General features: G+C 37.2%; 1 non-coding gene across 1 annotated transcript; it reads right to left on the bottom strand.

Annotated features, from left to right (window-relative positions):
* Window positions 1-23,414: 23,414 nt before the first annotated feature.
* On the bottom strand, window positions 23,415-23,487 carry TRNAF-GAA. The gene has a single exon. It is a non-coding gene; the product is annotated as a tRNA-Phe (tRNA).
* Between the last annotated feature and the right edge of the window lie 3,335 nt (window positions 23,488-26,822).

A 26,822-nucleotide genomic window follows, 5' to 3' on the forward strand; every position in this document is an offset into this window, starting at 1 on the left:
GTCCTCTATGTGAAACAGAAGTTACAATGAGTGATTAAGAAGGGAAGCTTTATCGCTTATGATCTATTCTTGCACGAACAGAAAGGCTCTTAATCGACTCAGCTAATCGATTAAGAACCCTTAAGCGATTAGAGAAATCGCTTAAGGTTGAAAACTAGCTATTATGTGCCCAATAAGAGATTTCACGTGTACTATTCAACTATCTGCTCTTCCACTCTTCGCCAAGCTCAAAGGTCATCACCACCGATTTTTGAAGCTTCTTGGAGACAAGTGCCACTGTACTTATCAAGGTCATGAGGTGTTCCTAAACAAGAATAAGACGCAAGCTAGGGTTTCATGATTTTAATCTTGTAAGATTTTATCTTGTATTAGCTTGTATTTTCCTCTTCTTGTATTTCTTTGTGTGTGAGCTTGTACGAGACTTCTCCGCCTCCGGATTATTTTTGAGAATGAGTGTTTCATAGTGTAGAGCGTACATGAGGGCTAGATCCTTGGATTAGTCACATCTTCTTGAGGTGGATACCAAGTAAATCAATCTTGTTAGCATTGGGAAGTTTTGCATCTAGTTTAACCGCTGCACATCATCATCAACAAAGTGCGAGAAGCTATTCACCCCCCCCCCCCTCTAGCTCTGAAGTATCCCAACAAGAAGGAGAGAGAAAACAAAGAGAGAAATAAAAATTAATTCCAAAATTAAATGTATTTCCTCTCTTATCATTTTCTTATATAAATCTCCTTTTGAATTTAGATCAAATCCAAACCTATATCCAGTAACTCGCAATCAATACTCTTAGCCTTTATGTTTGATTTAAAACCAAACCAATTTACTTCACAACTAAACTAAACCATTTGGTTTAATAACTAACCTCTTTTAATTAAAACCAAATTGATGTGTGTAGTTACATACACATTTATGCATACTTTATAGCACATTCACGGTTTTATCTCGAGTATGTTCTATGCATTTACACTTCCTTTCATCATTATTTCAGTAGTATTATTCTTTTGGTTCAAAGATCTACTTTTGTGTAATTTGTTAAGACAAGAACGCTTTTAGAGTGAAATCAGTACGGAAACAAGGTAAGGAATAACTTGTGGAGAAAAGGAGTAAAGTAGGGTCGTGTCTCTTGGCACGGCTGTGTTACTTCACCCGAGAGTAACATGAACCTAGTCATTATTAGTGCAAGGAGCACCAGACGATTGAACTTGAGTTTTGATAATGGCAAAGGGTTCAAAAGTTAAGATGTCTTGTGATCAAATAAGTATGACTGAGCTTATAGGAAAGTCCTAAGTGTTCTTAGGTAAAAGTCCTAATAGATTTTAGGCAGGTGGAGAACCCTAGGGGAGGTAACCATAGGTCCTAAGGGGAGATAAAAAAAGTTCTGCAACGAAGTCCTGGTCTAGGAGACTGGGTGAAGTCTTGGTGATCAAGGATGTTGGGCGAAATCCTAGAGTCGGCGACTCTAGATAAAAATCCTGAGAGTCACAGATACCAGGTGGAAGACTAGGCGGGTCAGGATCGGATGTTCAAAATGAAACCTCGACATCTCAAATGCTGAGCAAAAGACTAGATGGTCTAGAGGACCGGTTTGGCAAAAGGTAAACTCTCCTCAGAGGAGTAGGTGAGGGCACACTCCCCCAAGATTGAACAATAGGTGTCGGTCTGACCTAGAGTTTCAACGAAACTCAAAGTCAGGACTGGATAGCCTGGAGGCTATCAAAAGTTAAATTTTGTATACTATTTACCTATTATTCTAACTCTGTTTTACAAGAAGACTAACATTTTACAAGGTCAAATTTTGCCTTGTTCGATTGACAATGGGATAAGTCAACCAAATCCCAAAGATCATATTAGCTCACAACCAAGCTTCAACCAAGGGATTGGTCAACTAAATGTCAGGTTCAGTCGATCGAACAGTGGATAAGCAAAGGGCTGACTTGGTCGATCGGATCAGATAGGCTAGGGATCATGAACGAATTAGTCGACCAAATAACGAGATCGGTCGACCGAATGAAGACTCTTATCCAAGCAGTAGCATTTGGACAAAAAGCTTGCCTAATTTAGGTAAGATCAGTTGACCAATCAAGGGGATTGATCAATCGATCAACGTTGAGTCAAACAATGATCTCGAGATCAGAGGATTTGGATCAGGTTTAACTAGACTATAAAAAGGAATTCAACCAGCAGCTTCGATAACAATAATTTTAATATCTTCTAGTCTTGCATACTGCTCCCCCCCCCCCTCTATCATGTCTCGATCTTATAGTCACGCCCCCAGGCATGGCCATGCGGTACATCCAGTAGCCAACCCCACTCAGGTCATGTGGATTCACATGGCCATGTTGGGGAAACAGAACTCAATTTGATTGTGGTCGTGCCAATTGGCACGGTCGTGCCTTGCTTCCAAAGACCAACTCCATTGGGGCCGTGTGAATTCCACACAGTCGTGCACTAACTTCCATTGGACAACAAGCTCTAGCCATGCCCAAGATGCACGATCATGGCACGGCCCGTGGCAAGAGTCGTGCCAGCCTATAAATGTGGGATTCTCCCCCATTTCAAGAAAAAAGTTTCCCCATCTTAGGGAAGATGATCTAAAGCTCAGATCTACTATCTTAGAGGTTTTTAATAGATGATCCAAGACTAAAATCTAGATCTCAATCCCTCTATTGGAAAGGATTGTTCCAAAGATCACTCATCGGCATTCGCTAAGTCTCTTATTCTCATCTTTCTTGATTTGAATGTTGAGGCCTATTTTCTGTCTTCAGATTCAATCTCCTTCTTGTTATGGAGAAGATTTCCTGTTCTAGGGATTAGGGAGTATGTGTAATGTGGATTTGATATAAAACTCTTGGATTATGCCAATGTCCTGCTCAAATGAAGTTTTCATTCTTGTTCTTGTTAGATCTAATGTGTATGTGTGGATTTTGTACTGAATTCTCATGTTAGATTTGATAGATGTGTGTGGATTGTTATCATAAAAAGAATTGATCGCTAGATTGTATGACCAGGGGTCCTAGTGACAAGGATTCCCTCTTAACCGGACATCTAGGGGTAGATATAGATGAAAAAGACAATTCTCCCACAAGGGAGATTTTAACTGCACTTAATGGGTTTTCCCTAATCTTGTGCTCATAGGTGATTTGTGTGATTTAGGAATGTATAATCGGGGTGTCTAGTGACAGGGATTCCCTCTTAATTGTAGGATTGAAAGCGCTAGAGGGGGGGGGGGGTGAATAGCGCTTGTGGCTAATTCGTTCGTCTAGAGTAAAATACGTAGTAGAAAATAAAAGGCACAATGCAAACACCAAGATTTTACTTAGTTCAGAGCATATGGTGACTCCTACTCCAAGGCCCGCACGTAAGAGTGCTTTCAATGGGCAATCACTAATCAATTTGAAATAGTACAAAAAGATTACAGATGTAGTACAAGGAGCTTTTAAATGAAAACGATATCGACAACTCTGTATGAGAGAATCTTCTAGAAGAATCATCGTCCGAGCTTTCGGATGTCGTGGAAACATTTTCTGAGAAGTTCGAAGAAGTGGAAGTCGTTCGTTGTGTTCTGCTGAAGCTTCTATTCGAGACTACTTTTATAGGCTATTCTGGGCGCCCGGAGAACCCCTCCGGGCGCCCGGAACCCCTCCAGGCACCGGGACCACGTGGCTCAGCCACTCCGCGCGTGCCACATCAGCTTGGCAATAACTTTTGGGTTTCGGGCACCTGGACTGACTTCGGTCGCTCAGACCAACTCGGGGTGCCCGGACCAGCTTTTTTCAGCTCTAATTTTTTGTAAAATAAAGTTAGTCCAGGCATAAAACAATATATATAAACTAAAATTCGACAGCTTATGACTATTCGATTCTGATTTTGAGTTTCGTTGAAACTCTAGGTCGAATTGACGCCTACTGTTCCCTCGTCGAGGGGCGCATCCTCACCTACTTCTCTCAAGAGAGTTTAGTTGTTGTCAGATCGGTCCTCCAGATTGACTGGACTTTCTGCCTAGGGTTACCACCCCCTAGGGTTTTCCTCAGCCCAGGGTTACCACCCCTAGAAATTAGGGTTAGTACCCCCTAGGGTTTTCCTCAGCCTAGGATTACCACCTCCTAGGACCTAGGGTTACCACCCCCTAGGATTTTCCACCTGCCTAACCGCAGCTAGGACTTTCCACCACCTAGGGTTACCACTCCCCCTAGGACGTAGGGTTACCACCCCTAGGGTTTTCCACCTGCTTAGAATCCACTAGGACTTTTGCCTAAGACAACTTAGGACTTTCCTACAAGCTCAATGAACTTTGTTAGATAATAAGACAACTTAACTTTGGACCCTTTAACATAATCAAAACACAGGTTCGATTGTCGGATGTTTCCCGCACCAACATTAATTGGATTTCTTAGATTATCATTTCCATTTAGGAGCATAGGATGACAAAAGGGATAACACTATGATTGCTAGCCATGGATTAAAGTTGGTACATTGGTTAGGCTTCCTAGATGTATGAGAATTGATGATAGAAAATAGGTGAAGCCAAGCGCATTAAGTCTCATTACATTGAAATTGAAACCCCTAGAATATTTCAATTATCAAGACTTCCTCACTCTTTATCTTTACCTTACTTTACTTTATTTCTACTCTTTACTTTTATTCAAGATATTTCTCCAAGTATTCGTTAGTTTAGCTAATTCGAGGTGAGGGCCTTTGAGTTCTCTCAATCCTTATGGGATGATATTTTTATTACTGACGACGTAGTCGTTCACTTGCGGCTTCGTAACAAGTTTTTGGCATCATTGTCGAGATTGGTTAGCACTTATTGATTTTTAATTAGAGTTAGTCTAAACTCTATTTTTTTTCTTTTCCTTTTGTAAATACACTTACACATACATCTTGCATTTCTATTTCTGCATTTCTAATTTTTTGCATTTTACATACCTTACATTTTTTTTTCTATTTCTTAAATTTTGTTTTTCTCTGTTCTCAAATTTTTTGTACTTTAATTCTTTAAATTTAATTAATCAGTATTGCTCTTGTATGAATAGGACTAACATTACAGGAAATTTGTATCCTATTGATCCTAAAATTGATAGGGCATTCCACAAAAGAAATAACATGCAAAAGCAACAAGTAGAGCAATCACATTTAGAAATGGGCAATAAACTTCTCAAAGATTATACAGTGCCTTACGCAGCGGAAAAATTGAAATTGGAACAATGGTAACATAAGTAATTTTTTATTTGGTTCGGAGCCTTGGTCGACTCCTACTCCAAGGCCCGCACTCGTCGAGTGCTTTAGTTGGGCAATCCACTAGCAATTCGAATAAGATTTTACAAATTGAAAGTACAGGAATGCTTAAGATGATTAAATACCGATAATAATTAAGAAAGATAGGAAATAGCGCAGTGTCAGAGAAGTTTCAGCGTCACAGGAGCACAGCACAGCAGAGCAAGCTTTGGAAGGCTTTGTTGTGAGTTATTCTTAGCTCCAGGGTGCATCCTCCTTATATAGGAGGCTCTGGGCGCCCGGATCCCTTCCGGGTGCTTGGAGTGTGACGTAGCTTAGCCAACTAGAGTGCTCCACGTTGCGACGTCGCTTGGGGCGGTTCCGGGTGCCCGGACCACTTTTCTCCAGAGAGTCCTCCTACAAGAAAGAGTTAGTCTGAGACAAAGTGCAAATTATATTACCCTGCAAAACAAAGTGTTAGCATAGTTATAATAAACAAACAGAGTATTAATTAGATTCCATCTCACCGAGACCGGAATCTAGTCAAGATCTCAACTTAGAGTTCTGAAATGGTTCTAAGTTGGATCAGCGCCTAAGTTCCCTTCCAGGGAACGCGTCCTCACAGTCACTCCCCTCTAGTGACTTACCTCAACTTACCTTCCAGATGTCCAGTCAGCCCTTTGACCCATCTGGACTTTGTGCCAGACATCCGGTCAGCCCTTCGACTTGTCTGGATTTCATGCCAGACGTCCAGTCAGCCCTTCGACCCATCTAGACTTCATGCCAGCTATCCAATCGACCCTTCAACCTAGCTGGGCTTCGTGCCAACTATCTGGTCGACCCATCAACCTAGCTGGGCTTCTTTTGCATACTTGGTCACAGTGTTAGATCACAATGAAACTAACTTAACCTACTTTGTCATTTATCAAAACTTGAGTTAGACCGTTAGTGCTAACCGCACAAACAATCTCTCCCTTTTTGATGCAATGACAACCTGGGTTAAGTTAGTGAAAATTATGCAAGTAAAGCAAACAATTATAAGGTTTTTAAGTTAGTATTGTTTTATAGTCTTGTTTTATATTTAATTTTGCTTTAAATAACTTAAACCACCTAATTCTCCCCCCTTTACATTCATCAAAAGCAACACAGAAAAAGTAAGGAAGTAAAAGAAAATGCAGTAAGGAATTTGAATTAATGTCAGATTAACTTGGGGGAGTCTAACTAAGAGAACAAAATTTTTTTGAAAATTTTGCTTTAAACATAAATTTTTCAAAATAGCTAAGTTTAAAAATATAGTTTAGAAAGTAAACTTTTTAGAGTAATTTTTAAGCTTTGCAAAATTAACCTAATTTTCAAGCTTGTAAATTTAAAGCACTTTTCAAACACAAAGGCTAACTTTCAAGTAAATTGACTTTACAAAAGATTGTCAAAGCCAAAAAAATCCAAATTTCAATACTAAGTAGATAAACTCAATTTTCAAAATTAAGTTTGTATAATCCAATTTTCAATACTAAGTAAAACTCAATTTTTAAAACTAACTTTGGATAATCCAATTTTAAAAGTTTGTTAAATTCAATTTTCAAATCCTAATTTTTAAACTAAATAAGATTAAAAAAACTTAATTAGTTTAAGATATTTTTTAAGGAAATATTTTTCAAAAACTAATTCCATGATAAGTATGAAAAATAATTAATTCTCCCCTTGAACCTGATATAAAAAAAACTGTCTAACCAATTAATTACTTACTGTCTATCAAAAGATAGCAGCTTTCACTTGGTTAGTTAGGTTAAGTCAACTGTAATCAGTTAGTGTTTGACTAAACTGAATAACTTAACCTGATTGATATGAGTTTTGTATTTAATGCCCAGACTTATATTGATGCACTGAAATAAGCATCTTAAGTCCAGGCAATCTACCTATGCTGTTGGTTGCTGAGAGTTATTGGATTATAAATTGTCAACCATCATACCAGAATAGATAACTTCCCTATTTTTCTTGATAACAACTTTGTTATCAAAATAGACACAATATCTATAATAGTTTAGAAACTGAAATCAGGTTCTTTCTAAACTTAGTACGTAAAGACAATTACTTAAAATCCATATTTTATTCTTATCAAAGGATAAACATCTCCCACTGCAACAGCTACCACTTTTACAGTAGTGCCCATGTGGACGGTGATTTACCTTTCATTTAGTTGTCGGGTTTCCTGGAACCCTGCAATGAATTGCAGACATGATTAATGGCATCTTGTATCTACACTTCAGGTTCTGGTAGATAACACCACTAGGCATGTTTCAACTAATGAATTAAATACACCTAAATTGTTCTTAGTTCTAAGAAGACAGTCTACCTTAATGTCCAAGTCCTATTTCCAATCATTACAATTTGGACTACTAAGTCTTTTCTATAGTATGACTACTAGGGATTGACAAACATCCTAAGAATCTCAAAAATATTTGGTCAAGATCAACTCCTTAAAATCTCCATGAATTTTGTGTATACAAAATCGAAGAGGAGATTTTATTCATTAATTTTATTATCTCGTCAACTTTACTTTATAACGAATAAAATTAATAGTTGATCTGTCTTTGATCAAATATTTGGTCAAAACTCTTTGAATTTAAAATAACATTGATTCCTCAAACAATATTATTTAAATTTACCAACACCTCAAACACCGTGAATTTTGCATGCCACGTTAGTGTGGACGTATACAAATTCATCATTTGTAAGAGGAGGGTTTTACCCATTGACTATCTTGTCAATATAACTTTTTGACAAATAAAATTACCTCAAACACCATGAATCTTGTATGCCACGTTAGTGTGGACGTATACAAATTCAAACATTTGTAAGATGGGTTTATTAATTTTATTATATTGCCAATCTAGTTTTATGACAAATCAATAGTTGATTTCCTTTTGGTCACACAAGTGATAGTAGTGACTCCGTTGGGGAGGATACTATTAAATGTGTCTAAGTGTATACCATTACTTGACACTAAGTCCATTAATAAGATTATGCCCCTTCTGTTGGGGAAGATCACACGCTCTTAATTAACTTCCTATAGTCATCCAAAAATGGAAGTCTGTTCTAGTGATCCACAAACAAGCTCATCCGTTATGGAGGAAGGCACTCAGAGCCAACGCGCAAGCTTGTTTGCATCACTTACAAACCAGTAATGGAGACCATGAGATTTACTTAAAAATCCCTCTCCCACTTAGTTATTTATAAATGAGGAATTTTAACTATGCTAGCCTACTAAATATGCATACTAACAAGCACACACAACACAGCATAAAAAGAATAAATAGAAAAACTAATTTTCAACTATTATGGCTTTTATCTATTGCTGTCCTCCATGTGTCACCAACCCTAGCTGCTGCCATCTTTGGCCACTGCCACCGGGTCTAGTTGTCGCATCCATCTTGCTCCTTGTTCCGCTGCGCCTCTAGTACTTAAAAGGTTCCATGCCTTGCAAGACTCGATCCGCGATATAAATAGAATTTTACATTTTTTGATCCTATATTCCTCGAAGGAATGTACATGTATCTAGATCAAAAAATAAAATCCTAATAAAACTAAATACAGCTCCTGCTGTATTTTATAATACAATCATGCACACACAATAAAATGCCCTTGACATGTCCAAGGGTCCAATCACACACATAATAACTATAAGCCATAATAGTTAGATCCTGCATCCACAAAGTTAGCACATCCTACTATTAATCTGCCTAAATTATGTATGACATGTGCATAATTAAACTAATACCAAATACACAGAGGCAATACCCTAGCTCTGATACCAATTGTTGGTTGCTACTCGGAAAACCTAGAGGTTCCACTGTACAAAAATTTTGTACAAAGGTCTGAACCTTTTCCTAGCTACCATGTGTTCTTTTAAATTAAATTTTGGATCGCCTGCGGAACTTAACACATTTGATCTAAAACTTAATCTATTTGTTCTTTAAGGTTTAGACTTGGATCTCCTGCGGAACTTAACACGTTTGATCCAAATCACCTAAGTTATTAATTCCATTAAATATTAATTTCCATAATTGGTTCCCAGTACTGGCGTGGCGAGGCACATGGCCTTCTTGGATATGGGAACAACCACCACCGACTAGACAAAACCTTTTATGGAAAGCTAATATTTAATTTCCTAAAATAACTTTAGGTCAACTAAAAAGAACAATCAAATCACAAGGAAAAAAAAAATAAAAGAACACAACTTCGAAAAACATATTCGAAATACTAGAATCGTAAGTCTCTTGTATTTGGTATTATTTTCATAAATAACTAGCATGATGCGGAAAGGAAAAATTACTAGTTATACCTTCTAAAAAGACCTCTTGATCTTCTACCGTATTCCTCTTCTAACCTCGGGCGTTGTGTGGGCAACGATCTTCCGAGATGAGAACCACCAAGCACCTTCTTCTTCCTTGCAAGTTTCGGCCACCACAATTCTCCAAGAGAAGTAGAGGTCCGGCCACCACCACCAAGCTCCAAGGGATGCAAGAAACAAAACCACCTTTCTCTCCTTCTTCTCCTAGCTAGAACCGGCCACCATCAAGAGCTCCAAGAGAGGTTGCCGCCGGCCATGAGAAGAAGAGAAGAGGAAGAAGCTAGGGCCGGCCACCAAGGAGGAAAAGAGAGGAGAAGAATAATAGAGTTGTTTTTCACCCGTGAAGGCACCTCTACCCCCTCTTTTATAATCATTGGTCTTGACAAATAAGGAAATTTTAATAAAAAATTCCATAATTCTTTTGTCATAAAAAAGAAAAATTATTTTAATTAAAAAACAATTTTCTTCTTTTAATAATAATGGCCGGCCACTTCTAATTCCCCAAAACAAGGAAAATTTAATTCACACAAGAATTAAAACTTCCTAATTTGTTTCTAGAAATTTATAAAAATTTCTCCAATAATTTTTATCCCTTCATGATTGGTTAATAAAAAGGAAATTTTATAAATTAAAAATCTTCTTCTAAACATGTGGATAATTTCCAAAAGGATAGTTATCTCTAAAAATTAAAATCTCTTTTCAATCTACAAATAAGGAAAGATATCAAATCTTTTCTTAATCTTTTGTAGAAACTAATAAAAGAGAATATTTAATTTTTAAACTTCTCTTTTAAATTATTATCATGGTCAAAAAGGAAAGTTTTTCTTAAAAATAAAATCTCCTTTCAATTTACAAATAAGGAAAGATTTCAAATCTTTTCTTAATCTTTTGTAGAAAGCTTTAAAAGGAAAGATTTAATTTTTAAACTCTCTTTTAAAACTATGATATCCACATAAGAAATAATTTTAATAAAAAATCCTTTTTAATATGATGTGGCCGGCCACCTAAACTTGGGCTCCAAGCTATTGGCCGGCCACCTTAAGGCCAACCTTTAGGCTTGGCCGGCCCCTATTGGTTGGGTAAGAAGGTGGGTATGTGGTGGGTATAAATCTCTATATACAAGAGGCTACGATAGGGACCGAGAGGAGGAATTGGTTTTGGTCTCCCGATGAAATTAAGCTTCCCGTGTTCGCCCCGAACACACAACTTAATTCCATCAATAATAATTCATTCCACTAAAGAACTATTATTGAACTACCGCACCAATCCCAAATTACATTTTGGGCTCCTTCTTATTATGAGTGTGTTAGTCTCCCTGTGTTTAAGATGTCAAATGTCCACTAATTAAGCGAGTTACTGACAACTCATTTAATTAATATCTTAGTTCAAGAGTAGTACCACTCAACCTTATCATCATGTCGGACTAAGTCCACCTGCAGGGTTTAACATGACAATCCTTATGAGCTCCTCTTGAGGACATTCTCAACCTAAATCACTAGGACACAGTTTCCTTCTATAATAAACAATACACACTATAAGTGATATCATTTCCCAACTTATCGGGCTTATTGATTCATCGAACTAAATCTCACCCATTGATAAATTAAAGAAATAAATATCAAATATATGTGCTTGTTATTATATTAGGATTAAGAGCACACACTTTCATAATAACTGAGGTCTTTGTTTCTTTATAAAGTCAATATAAAAGAAATGACCTCTAATGGTCCTACTCAATACACTCTAAGTGTACTAGTGTAATTATATAGTTAAGATAAACTAATACCTAATTACACTACGACCTTCCAATGGTTTGTTCCTTTCCATTATGGTCGTGAGTTACTGTTTATAATTTATAAGGTACTGATAACATGATCCTTTATGTGTGACACCACACACCATGTTATCTACAATATAAATTAATTGAACAACTACATTTATCATAAATGTAGACATTTGACCAATGTGATTCTTATTTCTAGATAAATGTTTATACCAAAAGCTAGGCTTTTAGTATACACTCTAACATTTGCATCTCACCCCTTTTTATGTTCAACAATCATAAACAAGGTAGTCCTAGTGTGTTGGTGAAGATGCTCAAATTCTAGCCCTATAGGAACATGATTTCTAAGGGATTGACCTAATCTAAGGCTAAAACTGATTTTGAAATTCTAAAAAGAGGAAATTTTTGAAAATATAAAAGTTTTATCCTAGAAGTTAAAAACAATCATTTTTGAAAACAATTTTAAGAATCCTAGTCTATTAAACACATTCCTAGCTTTCGACGTAGATTGCTAAACTCACTTTCAGGGAGGGTTTGGTAAATATGTCAGCTAAATTAGACTTGGACTCAATGTATTTGAGTTCAATATCTCCTTTAGTGACATGATCCCTGATAAAGTGGTGTCTAATTTCTATATGTTTGGTTCTTGAATGATGCATAGGATTTGTTGTTAAATTAATTGAGCTAATATTATCAATTAATAATTTTACATTTGTGATGTTTAAATTAAAATCTTTTAAAGTATGCATCATCCATAGTAGTTGTGTGACACACTCTCCTATAGCTATATACTCTGACTCAGTTGTAGATAGAGCAACACAGTGTTACTTTTTACTAAACCAGCTGACAAGTGATAGACCTAGTAATTGACATCCACCACTTGTGCTTTTGCAGTATAACTTACATCCAACGTAATCTAAGTCAGAATATCCTATTAACTCAAAATTGTTAGTTCTAGGATACCAAATTTCTACATTTGATGTTCCTTTAAGGTATCTAAAGATTCTTTTGACTTGAGTCAAATGAGATTCTTTAGCACATGTTTGGTATCTAGCACACATACTAACTGCAAATAAAATATCGGGTCGACTTGCAGTTAAGTATAGTAGGCTACCTATGACACTCCTATAGTATTTTAAGTCAACTGATTTTCTATTGGGGCCGTCATCTAGAATTGTGTTAACTACCATAGGTGTTTTTATTTCTTTAGTGTTTTCCATCCCAAATTTTTTAAGCAATTCTTTGATGTATTTTTGTTGATAAATAATTTCCCTCATTTGTTTGTTTGATTTGTAATCCTAAAAAGTAAGTTAATTTCCTTACTAGACTCATTTCAAACTCTTATTCCATTAGATTAGTAAATTTTTTAAAAAATTCTGAGTTAGTTGAACCAAAAATTATATCATCTACATATTTGGGTTATGAAGATGTCCTCTTTTATTAATTTAATGAATAGGGTTGGGTCAATTTGACCTTGGTTGAACCCTTTGGATATTAGGTAAGAGGTTAACCTTTCAAACCATGCCCTGGTGCTTGCTTAAGCCTGTATAAAGCCTTTTTTAGTTTAAAAACATAGTCGAGGTGTTCTAGACTTTCAAATCCAAGTAACTGTCCTACGTAGACTTCTTCTTTTATTAGTCCATTTAGAAAGGCGGATTTAGCATCCATTTGATACAGTCTGAACCCTTTATGGGCTGCATAACTGAGTAACATTCTAATGGATTCTAATCTAGCTACTAGGGCATAAGTTTCATTATAGTCCAGTCCCTCTACTTGACTAAACCCTTTAGCAACTAGCCTAGCTTTGTTTCTAGTAATTTTCCCAGTTTCACTTAACTTATTTCTAAACACTTATTTTGTTTCTATTATCTTTTTATTTTTGGGTGGTGGCACTAAGTCCCAAACTTCATTTCTCTCAAATTGAGCTAGTTCCTCTTGAATAGCTATGACCCAGTCTGGGTCAAGTAAGGATTCAGCTATAGTTTGGGTTCAATTTTTGAAATAAGAGAGATTTAACTTAGGTTTCTAAAGGATGACCTAGTCTGAACCCTTAAGTCTGGATCACCAATTATTTGGTCAATTGGATGATTTGGGTTGACTCTTATGGTTCTAGGAGGTTGATTTTCTTGAGGTTCTTCTTCTTCTTCGTGATTTATATATTCATTGGTTCTTTCTTGATTATTGTTGCCTTGAATAAATTCAGTTGGCTGAAATTGGGTTTGTTCTAGGTTTTGTTTGGATTCCTCAAATTTTACATTTGTGGTTTCTTCAATTCTTAGTGTAACCTAATTGTATATTCTATAACCCCTACTATTTAGTGAATATCCTACAAAGATTCCATTTTCTATTTTAGAAGTGAATTTTTCTAAGTGTTCTCTTGTGTTTAGTATAAAGGCTGGACACCCAAATACTTTAAAGTATTTTATATTGGGTTGTTTATTATAATATATTTCGAAAAAGGTCTTGTCATGTATTTTATTTAGTGTTGTTCTATTTTTCACATAACAGGTTGTACTAACAACTTCTGCCCAAAAGTACTTAGGTAGATTATATTCATTTAGCATAGCCCTAGATGCTTCAAGTAGGGTTTTATTTTTTCTTTCTACAACTCCATTTTGTTGAGGTGTTTTAGGACACAAAAATTCGTGATGATATCCGTTGTCAAAACAAAATTGATTAAAGTTATGATTTTTAAATTCACCCCCATTGTCACTTCTAAGTCTTTTAATTTTAATGTCTTTTTCATTTTCAACTTGCTTGCAAAAGTTTGTAAACATTTTAAAAGTTTCATCCTTATTTTTTAAAAATTTTACCCAGGTGAACCTAGAATAGCCGTCTATTATTACTAGACAATACGAACTTCCATTTATGGATTTGACCCCATGGTAGTCAAATAAGTCCAAATGTAGAAGTTCTAGTATTGAGTTGGTTTGAGGTTGATTAGTTGATTTGTGGGTAGATTTTGTTTATTTTCCTTGTTGACAAGTATTACACATTGTTGAGTCTAAGTTAGGTAATTTTGGTAATCCTCTAACTAGTCCTTTTAATTTGTTTATATTTCTGAAATTTGTGTGTGACATTCTTCTATGCCATAACCAAGTTTCTTCTTTTTGTGTTAAATAACACTTATTTGAAGAAGTGGTTAAGTTATTACATAGATGTTATCTTTTCTAAATCCTTTTAGAATTATCATAGGGTCATCTAAGTGTTTAATTAAGCATTCTGAATATAAGAATTTAACCTTATATCTAGTGTCACACAATTGACTGATACTAAGAAGATTATATTTGAAATTTTCAACAAATAATACATTTGTAATAATAAAGTCAATTTTAAGCTCAATGTTACCTATACCAATTACCTTGAGTTTGTCATTGTTTCCAAAGGTAACTATTCCTAAGCTTTTGTAGGTAAGTTGGGTGAATTTGGTGTGATCTTCAGTCATATGTTTGGAGTAACCACTATCCAAGATCCACTTAGTTCCTAAAATAGGTAGGAATTAGGGTTAGTTTGAGTTTTTACTTAAAGTGATTTTTAGGTTTTAAAATGAACTTTTAAGTTAAAAAGATAAAGTTTTAAATAAGTTTTTAGGTTGAAAAGATTTTTAAAAATAAATTTTAAGTTAAAAAGATTTTTAAGATAAATTTTAAGTTAAAAGTTTTTTAAAATAAATTTTAAGTTAAAAAGATTTTTAAAATAAAATTTTTCATATAAAATAATTTAATTTAATTTAATTATTGTTAATTTAATTTTTAATTAAATTTGATCGATTTGGTTCGATTCGATTTGATTTGACTTGATTCGGTTCGATTCGAATTGAGTCAGTTCAATTCGGTTTGATTCGATTCGAGTCTGTTCGAGGTCCTTAGTCATCTCACCTGAACTTAATACAAAACCTTGGTTTAAATAGTTAGGATCCGTAAAGGGTAGCTTCGGTTAGTTCCACTAAGTCAAATGCACCAGGTCGAAGCCATATCTTCCTAGACATGCATAGACAAAGTTTCCCTAATGTTCTATCATCAAAAACTTCACCAGTATTGTTGGTCAAGTTAAACTGTTATCCCTTTAAACTAGTCCTAATTACCCTGCCGGGTAGGTTAGTTTTTAGGTTACCCTGTCGGGTAGGTTAGTTTTGGAGGTGTCAGCTATTCTGGAGTCTCCCCCTGAATTATTGGCCTATATTTTTAAGTTTTAGTTCTAGTTTATGCCTGTTACTTTAATAATTATTTTTAACTTGATGATAATATGATTTTTGATGGGTTCCAAAATTTTTCGATTTTAATTTTGTTGGTCTAATTTTGTGTTTCGATTTTTGATTTGATTTATCAGATTTTACATAGTATATTTTGTCTTTGGGTATGTAATATTGGTTATTCCCACTTGCGTGGTTAAGCACGCTTTCAGAACCCAAGCTTTATTTTGTTGTTTATGTTGAGTTATTAATGATTTAAATATTTTATTTGAACTTGACTTGTAGCCAAGTCCGATTTTATTATAGACTGCTTTTTGACTGTTTAAAATAAGATCTACATTTTTAGATCTTGTTGTAAATTTTTCTAACATACTTTTTAATTTATTATTTTCTATTTTTATTGTTAAATTTTCCTCCTCAAGTGTTAGGTTTTGAGTTGGATTAGAATTTGTGATTTGTTCCTTGAGGTTTTGGTTTTCCTCAAGGAGCAATTTATTTCCATTTTCTATTACAGTTAATTTTTTATTTAAACAAGCAATAATTTTAAAAAATTTCTTATTCAAATTAAAATTGACCTCTTTGGGACCTTCGGAAATGAGTACGGACTCGTGGCTCGATTCGGGTTCAGACCCGTCTTCCGATTCGTCCTCCGATTCTACTTTGCGGGCCATCAACGCGAGGTGACTTTGGTGTTTCTGGTCTTCGGCCTCCAATTCTTCTGAGGATGAGTCATCCCAGGTCGCTTTGAGAACCTTCTTCTTGGATGTCTTTGACTTGTCGCTCTTCAATCTTGGACACTCCTTCTTGTAGTGACCTTTCTTATTGCACCCGAAGCAGGTCACGTCCCTTGGTTCAGTCGGGGAGTTGATCTTTTGCATGTCCTTTTTGCTGAAGCTCTTCTTCCTCCTAGTGAACATCTTCCTTACCAGGTTCACCAGGTACTCTTTGTCTTCAGAATTTTGATCGGACTCATCTTCAGGTTCAGGCTTGGTCTTTGTCTTTCCCATGGAGGAACCTGCAAACAAGGTAATACCTTTCTCAGTTCCGGTGTTAGTCTGCTCGTGTAATTCAAGTTCGTAGAATAATTCATCTAGTTTTAATTTAGATAAATTTTTTGAAATTTTATAGGCATCCACGATAGATGCCCACAATGAATTTCGTGCAAAAGTATTTAATGCGTACTTGATTAAATCATGATTTTCCATTTGATGGCTTATCGCGTGGAGTTCGTTGAGGATGTCTTTGATCCTCGCATGAAGTTGACTCGTTGTTTCTCTTTCCTATATTATAATATTAAATAATTTATTTAACAAAAGGTCGCACTTAGTTACCTTGGCATCACTTGTTCCTTCGTGTAATCAACTTGTCCCATAACTCTTTCGCATTTTGGTGCAGTCCCACTCGGTTCAGCTCTTCTTTTGTCAGCCCACATTGCAGCGTGTTGAGAGCTTTGTAGTCCATCGAGGATTTCTTTCTCATGTTCGGAGTCCACTATTCCAAGTCTAGTGAATTTCCGGAGTTGTCGACCGGCACCTTATATCCTCTGGTGACGTTGAACCACTGGTTGAAGTCGGTCTTCAAGTAGACCTCCATTTGCTTCTTCTAGTAGGGGAAGTCATCCCTGTTGAATAGGGGGGGGGGGGGGCGTAATGTGTTGAAGCCTTCGACTTGAGACATTTTTATCCTGCACACAAATAGATAAAAATATGAGGAATCCCAAGACTTGGTCTTGGATTAGTAGTGTGGAAAAAACTTAAAAATAATCTAAAACTGAATTAGTGTTGCACAAATTTAACTTAATTACTACGAAAAAATTTCAAAAAGGTAATAATATCAGTTTGAATTTTCAACGTAAAACTAAAAAAAATGAAAAAAATAAAAAAATTCACCCCATGTCTGACTGGTGGTTACACCAAACAAAGCGGTACCTGCTCTGATACCACTTGTTAAATCGTGAAAGTTGATAGAGGGGAGGTAAATATCGATTTAAAATTTTTAAAAGAAGATCAAGTACGCAGCGGAAAAATCGAAATTGGAACAATGCTAACACAAGTAATTTTTTAGTTGGTTCGAAGCCTTGGTCGACTCCTACTCCAAGGCCCGCACTCGTCGAGTGCTTTTGTTGGGCAATCCACTAGCAATTCGAATAAGTTTTTACAAATTGAAAGTACAGGAATGCTTAAGAAGATTGAATACTGACAATAATTAATAAAGAAAGGAAATAGTGTAGTGTCAGAGAAGCTTCAGCGTCGCAGGAGCACAGCACGATAGAGCAAGCTTTGGAAGGCTTTGTTGTGAGTTATTCTTAGCTCCAGGGTGCATCCTTCTTATATAGGAGGCTCGGGGCACTCGGATCCCTTCTGGGCACTTGGAGTGTGATGTAGCTCAGCCAACCAGAACGCTCCATGTTGCGACATCGCTTGGGGATAATTTTTGCACTCCGGGCGCTTGGATCCCTTCCAGGCACCCGGACCTCCAAGCACCCGGACCTCCGGGCGCCCGGAATGGCGCCCGAACCTCCAAGCGCCCAGACCACTTTTCTCCAGAGAGTCCTTCTCCTGCAAGAAAGAGTTAGTCCAAGGTAAAGTGCAAATTATATTACCCTGCAAAACAAAGTGTTAGCACAGTTATAATAAACAAATAGAGTATTAATTAGATTCTGTCTCACCAAGACTGAAATCTAGTCAAGATCTCAACTTAGAGTTCTGAAATGGTTCTAAGTTGGATCGGTGCCTAAGATCTCAACTTCGTGCCAAACATTCGGTCAACCCTTTAACCTATCTGGATTTTGTGCCAGACGTCCGATCTCCCTTCGACCCGTTTGGATTTCGTACTAGCTATCCGGTCGGCCCATCGACCTAGCTGGGCTTCGTGCCAACTATCCGGTCGGTCCGTCGACCTAGCTGGGCTTCTTCTGCACACTTGGTCACAGTGTTAGATCACAATGAAACTAACTTAACCTATTTTGTCATTCATCAAAACTTGAGTTAGACCGTTAGTGCTAACTGCACCAACACTTACATCCCTATCGGCCAATAGCATCACATCTTTGGAGCAATGTGAGCAACAATTCCTTGATAAGTTCTATCCTCCTAGTAAAACTACTCATATGAGGAATCTTATAGCAAGATTCAGACAATCAGATTCAAAATCACTATTTAAAGTATGGGATAAATTCAAAAATATGCTCAAGCAATGCCCACACCATGGACTTGAGAAGTGATTGGCTCTACACACTTTTTATAACGACATCAACTACCACACAAAAGTGTTCCTTAACTTTGTAACTAGGGGGCACTAATGAACAAAAGTCTTAATGAAGCCGAGGATATCATTGAGAGTGCAGCTCATAACCATCATCAATGGGCGACTGAAAGAAGTTTGGGCTCCTATTCTAGAAATCCTATCAAAGTATCCGGCAAATTTAATGTAGATGCAATCACTCTTATGTCGGTAAAGTTGGGTGCCTTGACCAAAATTCTTGAGAATATGGGAACTGGTACAACTAATGCAATTGTATGTGTGTGTGACTCTTGTGGAAGCACGGACCATGCTCAAGAAAGTTGCCCTTTGGGGCTGCACAAATAGATCAATTTGAGTAGTGTGATGCAATAGTAAGTTATCATCAAAGATAGAATAATTTGCATTCCAACACATACAACCCTGGGTGGAAGAATCATCCAGATTTTTTTTATCAAAACAATCAAGATCAAGGACCATCTTCAAGGGAAAAGTCGAGTTACCAACTTGGACAACAAAGCTACCAACAACAACCGTCACAAGGCTATCAACTATCCCGAATAGAAAAGATTCTTGAGGAAATTCTTATTGAGAAAAAGGAGATGAAGAATGAATTCAAACAATTGAGTCAAAGGATAGACAATGTGAAAAAACATCAAAAAATCCAAGATAGCTAGATAGCTCAAGTAGATTCATCTTTTGCAAGAGCAATGGGTACATTTTTAGGGAGAAATTATGTGAATCCTATTGAGCATTGTAATAGTATTGAGTTAAGGAGCAGACGAACCTTTGGAGATCCCCAAGTGACTACTCAAAGTCATGGAACTCAAATCAATGGAGAGCTCTCTCCTTCTCTACCTAATGATGAAGGAATTAAAGAATAGGAGGAAAGTACCGCAAAGGTTGAAGAGTCTTCTTGCCTATTATTCAAACACAAGAAGTTATATTCCCTCAAAGATTGGCCAACTTAAAAAGAGATACGAGTTTGGTAAATTTTTAGAGAAAGTCAAGGATTTGAGCCTTGAAGTTCCACTCATTGATGCACTTTAAGAAATGCCCAAGTTTGCCAAATTTCTTAAGGAAATAATGTCAAGCAAGAGAAGGCAAGGTGGCTACAAAATGGTAGCATTGACGGAGGAGAGTAGTGCCTTACTACTAGACACCATACCTCCAAAGCTCAAGGATCTAGGAAGTTTCTCCATCCCTTGTAAGATAGGGACTAGTTTAATAGAAAAAGCTTTTTATGATTTGGAAGCAAGTGTTAGCCTCATACCTTACTCAATAAGTTAGGCCTAAAAGACATTAAAGTAACTACCTGTTGATGCGGGAAGCATCCGACGATCGAACTCGTATTTTGATAATGGCAAAGGATTCAAAGTTAAGGTGTTTTGTAATCTAACAAGTCTGCTTGATTATTTCAGGAAAGTCCTAGCTGCGATTAGGCAAAGGGAAAACCCTAGGGGGTGGTAACCCTAGGTCATAGGGGGTGGTAACCCTATGCGGAAAGTCTTGGCAGGTCGATGGCTTCAGGCAAAAGTCCTAGGGGGTGGTAACCCTAGGTGGAAAGTCCTGGTGTCTCGAACTAGGTGAAAGACTAGACTAGCCGGGAAGCGGATGTCCAGCAGAAAGTCCGGAAGCGTCGAGTGCTGAGCAAAAGTCCAGTCGATCTGGAGGATCACACTGGCAACAGGTAAATCTCCTGAGTGGAGTAGGTGAGGACGCGTTCCCCGTAGAGGGAACAGTAGGCGTCGGGTCGACCTAGGGTTTCTGGTTGGAAACCCGAAGTCAGGCTCGGATAGTCCGGAGACTATCATTATCACTTCTATTATGCTTTATGTGCTAACTTTGTGCTGCAGGGTATATTTGGGATTAATGTATCTTGCAGGGACCAAAGTACAAAGATTAACCTCGGATGAACATTGTCCGAGGCGCCTCCATGGAGCTTGGAGGTGCCTCGGGTGCAAAAGCTGACCTGGCCGCGAAGCAGGGCTGAAGGCGCCTTGGTTGGCTATGGAGGCGCCTTGGAAGGCGCCTTGGAAGGCGCCTTGAAGACCTATGAAGGCGCCTTCAAGGTGATAAGCGCAGAATGGTCAGCGCTCATCTGCACGGTGGACTCGGAGCTATGGAGGCGCCTTTGGAGGCTCTCAAGGCGCCTTGGATGCCCTTTATAAGGGGACTTCGAGCAGCACCTTAGATAATTAAGTTCCAGGCTTTCTTTCTTCAGCGTGCTGCTAACAAGATCATTCCGAAGTACTGTTGCGACATTCCGATGACCCGGAGCTCCGTAACTTGTGATTTCAATACTGTTGTCGATATAATCGTAGTTCTTTTTACTGTACTTATTTGCAATACTTGTACTCCATTCAAAATTATAGTTGTTGCCCACGGAAAGCGATCAAGGATCGCGGGCCTTCGAGTAGGAGTCGCCTTAGGCTCCGAACGAAGTAAAAATCCTTTGTGTTTGTGTCTTTATTTTTATTCTGCTGCGTTTTAATTCCGATAGTTTTGCGATTCGAAAAGAGAATTAGCCGCGAGCGCTATTCCCCCCCCCCCCCCCCCCTCTAGCGCTTCTCGATCCAACACTACCATGGTACTACAATTAGTTGATCATTCATGTAGATATCCAATGAGAATAATTGAAGATGTGCCGGTAGAGGTGAGTGGAATGAGCAATTTTGTGGTAGTTGATATGGAGGACCATAAAATCCAAATAATTCTCAGAAGACCCTTCCTTGCTATAGCTGAAGCCATAATTGACGTGAAAATTTATAAGTTAGACTTGGCTATTGGTGAGGAAAAGCTTACATTTGATTTATCTAAGTCTTCTAACTCTATTGCTCTTTTATAAATGACTGCAGAACATTTGAAGAGTACCACACCAATGAGTGGGTGTTTCATCCACATGGGAGGCTGTCGAATGTGGAGTTGAGGCCTGGAAATAATGGGAGAAGACCTCCCATTCAAAATGAAAAGTACCTCTATCTAGAGAGAGCACAGACGAAGGACGAATCTACAAATGGAGGAGAAACCCATTCCTCTAATACCTAGCTCTTAAAGGAGTTTATATGGGGTTGAGCTAAAGACCTTAAACAAACGCTTCTTGGGAGGAAATCCAAGGGATCTTTAGTCTAGTTTACATTTTTCCATATTTCTCTATGTAGACAATAGCTTTATTTTTGTTTGTGTCCTTTTCTAGGTTTGTAGGGGCCTCAGTGAGCATGCCACACACTTATTTGGGCGTGGAGGCATTTCAACAACCAATAAAGAGGTAAAATTTCAATAAAACACACCCACATACCTTAGTCCTGTCATTTGATATAAACGTGTTGTTGGAGCATTCCCAATGGTCCACGGGACCATGTATTTTGGTGTTTGGGCAAAAGGTTTAAGTTAGGTTCACCCTTGTATTTGATATGTGTACTTAAGTTGTGCAGGACTGCAGAATACACATGTGACTTAGGTTGATGGCTTCGAGTCCGGTGAAGGATGAAGCATCTGAGGGACTGTGGACATGGCAGCGAGGACAAGGGCCGAGGGAAGCGACTTCGAGGCATACAAGAAGGATGGCATTGGGGACAAGCCGCGGGCTTGAATGCATCCACGGGACGAGAGCCAAAGGAAGTAGGCTTGAAGGCAAGAGGTCAAGGCTGCAAATAAACGTCAAGTGAGTCATAAGGGTGAGGGTACGAGTGCACGAGAGATTGTACTCAGAGTAAAATCCTAGTTTTAGGGTTTTACTGTAGCATTACTGTAGCATTTCTATAGTGTTACTGTAGCAGTCGACTGTATATTTTAGCAGTCGACTGGTGCAGTCAACCGTGCAGTCGATTGGGAGCGAATAGAATGCTTCTGTACGTTTGGTCAGTTTGGAGCAGTCAACTGCTAGTTTTAGCAATCGACTGGTATCGAGTCGTTGAGATGTAACGGTCGAATTTCCATAGAGGGTAGTCGACTGCATATTTTGGCAGTCGACTGTGAAAGTTGGATAGGTTGGCCCCTGCGTAAGGACTATATTATCCCCAATTTCTATGAAATACAAGATGCTCATTAAATGATAAGAATAAGAAACTAATGTTTAGTTATACGACTATGACACGATTCCAGATTTCATTCAAGCGAAGGAAGATTTTTACGCCCCATTCTAGATGAAAGAAAGTAACCGGACTTTAATTCATATTATGAATAACCTAAAAAAACTTCATTTATATTCAAAAATTAGGAAAAGGTTATATCCATTTCATATGAGCAGAAACAATAGAATGAATCAAAAGAGTTTTGCACCATGAACTTTGTACCGCGCACATAACTTACTTAGATGGACCCCGGAAAGTCAAAGTAACGTAAGCAAGAGTGAAGAAATGGAATAAATGTAAAAAAAATTATGAAATTAAGAAATGAAAGAAAATACAGTATGATGAAACAAGAAAGAAAAAGGAGACGGCACTATAATCTCACTTTGTTCTTTACCACAACCATACATATATTTTTTACTAATCCCTCCAAGAGGAAATATATATATCTATACATCTAGATTAGTAACTGTATGCTCTATACTATTAACGAAAATGTATCCCGATCCATCTTGATTACGATGAATTTGTATGAATATCTATCCGATACATTATTTACATGTCAGGAACCAGATTTGAACTGGTGACACGAGGATTTTCAGTCCTCTGCTCTACCAACTGAGCTATCCCGACCATTTCCCATGCATCATCCTGGTGTAGTGTTTGTGTCTATGTCAATTAAAGGGACTAAAAAGTAGTAAAAAATTTAACTAGTAAGCGTAAGGATAATGATATGGACTGTGTGTGAATGATTCAATAATAGAGATTATTTGCCCATATATGTTTATTTGTAGAGGTATTGTATCTATCAAAATTGGGATAAGATCCAAGAATTTTAGTTCGGATACATTTGTGTTGTGAAAGAGTGGAGTGAATGAGAAAGATAGTGAATTTTGTTTGAACTGAATCGCTGATGAAAAAAAGGAGGATAAATATTTAGGAAGTAAAATTACCTTTTTATTGGGGATAGAGGGACTTGAACCCTCACGATTTCTAAAGTCGACGGATTTTCCTCTTACTATAAATTTCATTGTTATCGGTATTGACATGTAGAATGGGACTCTCTCTTTATTCTCGTCCAATTAATCAGTTTTTCAAAAGATCTATCAAACTCTGGAATGAATGATTTAATAATTGAATTGAATATTCAATTCTTCTTTCAACTTCCATTGGACTGGATTCACAATAACTCTAATTCTGAATTTTTCATATTATAATTATTCATATAATATAATGGATTCGAGTCATGATTAATCGTTTGATTTGATATGTCAGTATGTATACGTATGTATTAGGTATATAGGAACATCTTTTCTGTAATTTTGATAGACGGATTCCAACTACCAACGAAACGTAGTCAACTTCATTCGTTAGAACAGCTTCCATTGAGTCTCTGCACCTATCCTTTTTTTTATTCTAGTTTGATAAAACTAAGGATTTGGCTCAGGATTGCCCATTTTAAATTCCAGGGTTTCTCTGAATTTGGAAGTTACCACTTAGCAGGTTTCCTTACTAAGGCTCAATCCAATCAAGTCCGTAGCGTCTACCAATTTCGCCATATCCCCCTTGATACCAAGATCCAGTTGGAATTTTCTTTTACTTATTTTGTTTGTTTGGACCTGTTTAATTCGTTAGATAATTTTTTCTATATTGAAAAAGTGTATTGTATGCTCCTATCTAGTTTTTTTGTCTATCCCCCATCAGTTCATATATATATATATATTTTTTATTGGATGAACTTTTTGTTTCAATAAGAAATTGATTCTATCATTGATGTATTCGGAATTCAATATGGATAGGTATATCCAACATATATACCTTTCCCCCTACCTTTCATTTTTACAGTGCGAATTTAAATAGTGGAACGGTCCCACGGGCTATATAACCAAAGCTTGGGAGCTTGATTATAGCTGACGAAATTAGTGGTGGTAAACCCTAATTAGTAGTCTACTAGTCTCAAGAGTCTTGGTTGGTGTTGTGGTGAGGTTTCTCCACCCACAAGGAGCGACTTGAGATAGCCGGAGTTTGCCGGGGGCTAATCCATCGACGGATAGGGATCGTCCTCCTCAAGGACACGCCGTGGAGTAGGAGCAAGTAATCTCTGAACCACGTTAAATGATTGTGTAGCTTGGTTTGCATTTCTTGTCTTTAGCTTTCTTTGTATTCATATTAGTTTATATTTCCACTGCACAAACTAACAAGTGTAGAAAAGTGAGTATTTGGGGGTGTCGTCTATCCAACCCCCCTTCAAGCCGGCTACCGATCCCCTTACATTTGTGACCCAGGCCGAGCAGAACAAGTTCAGGCCATGCCTAATTGGCATGACCGTGTGAATTAGGCCAAGCAAAACAAAGAGGTAGCCGTGTTTTTCAACATGATCGTGTGTGGCCACTGACACCAATCATGGTGTGGCCGTGTCTTTTGACACGGCCGTGTCAAGATAGCTGAGGTGAACAGGGTTTTGGCCATGTCTTTTGACACGACCAGTGCCAAAAAAAAAAAATAATGGGGTTTGACACAGTCGTGCCTTGCCAGCATGGTCGTGCCCTAGCTGCCCGTGTCTTTAAGACACGACCATGGGAGGCGCACACGCACCCCCCCCCCCCCCCACACACACACACATATTAATTTCATCTTGACAATGAAAAAATTTAACTCTGGGGGAGTGTGTGTTCTACATGTTTGCTAGTTTTAGTTGTAGTTTACTTATTTCAATTCAATTTTTTCTATTATTGTCTTGATTGCTTCTTTGTTTGCATTTTGAAGCATTAGAGTTACATCATTCTCCACTTTACTTACTAACTTATCTTAGACCAGAAATTATAGCACGTTTATATCTTGATGCATGTATTGTAAGACTTGTTCTAGTATTTTTAATGGATTCTCTATTTCTATCTCTAGTAGCATGAAATGAGCAATGAATTATTGTGAATGCTTTTTGGGAATTATTTTAATATTGAGTTTCTCATTTTGCTTAGCTTATGTCTTAAATGGTTGATGACAATGAAAATAGTCATGATTCATCAAGTTTATTTAGTACTTAGTCTCCTATGGTGATTTTTTAAACTACATTTTGGTTACTAGATGTTGCTCAATTCATTAAAGTTTGTTTAGAAAAATCAAGATATCCCCAAAATAAACAAATAAAAAAAATGAATAAATCCGAAGTATTGCACAATGCAATGACTTGGTGAAAAAGAAAAAAATGAAAAAATGAATAAGGGATATAAAAAATAGTTTCACAAGTGGAAACTAGCAAGTTACCTCCTTTGAAATAGAGTTAGGTTACTGGGAAAATAAATTCTATGTTTCCCTTGATTTCGAGCACACTTTTGAGACCTTGGGTAGATTAAGAAGAATGAACCAAACATGTGGCAGGTAAGTGCCTGTCACTCGGAGCACAAGGAATTAAACTTGATGACAACTTGACTAGGATTAGGGACTGAGACTTGAAAAGCATAAGTCACATATTGCACTGCGCACGATAACTTAACTTTAGGCTAAATGTATGGTATTCTACGATCATGCTCACAAATAAAATTAGTTCATAGAGAAGGATCCATTCATTAGGAATTAAAATGAGTTATCTAAGCTCTTGTGTCTTGATTGCGGGTTTTACATGAGAACAAGCAAAGGTTTAAGTCTGGAATGTGATGTGCGTAGTTTACATATGCATTTATATATATTTTATCGCACATTCACGATTTTATCTCGAGTATGTTCTACTTTGGACTTCCTTTCATCATTATTTCAGTATTATTACTCATTTAGTTTAGAGATCTGCTTTTGTGTAATTTGATTTGACAGGAACACTTCTGGGGTGAAATTGGAAAAGAAACACACTAAGAAGAGTAGCTTGTGGAAAAAAGAGCAAAGTAGGGTCATGCCTCTTGGCATGGTCGTGCTACTTCATGTTATGAACCGTAAGTGCACAATTAAGTCGTCAGTAATACAAAAGATATTAAACC

This window comes from Zingiber officinale, chromosome 4B (genome assembly GCF_018446385.1).
Source record: "Zingiber officinale cultivar Zhangliang chromosome 4B, Zo_v1.1, whole genome shotgun sequence".
In the NCBI taxonomy this organism is placed as follows: Eukaryota; Viridiplantae; Streptophyta; class Magnoliopsida; order Zingiberales; family Zingiberaceae; genus Zingiber; species Zingiber officinale.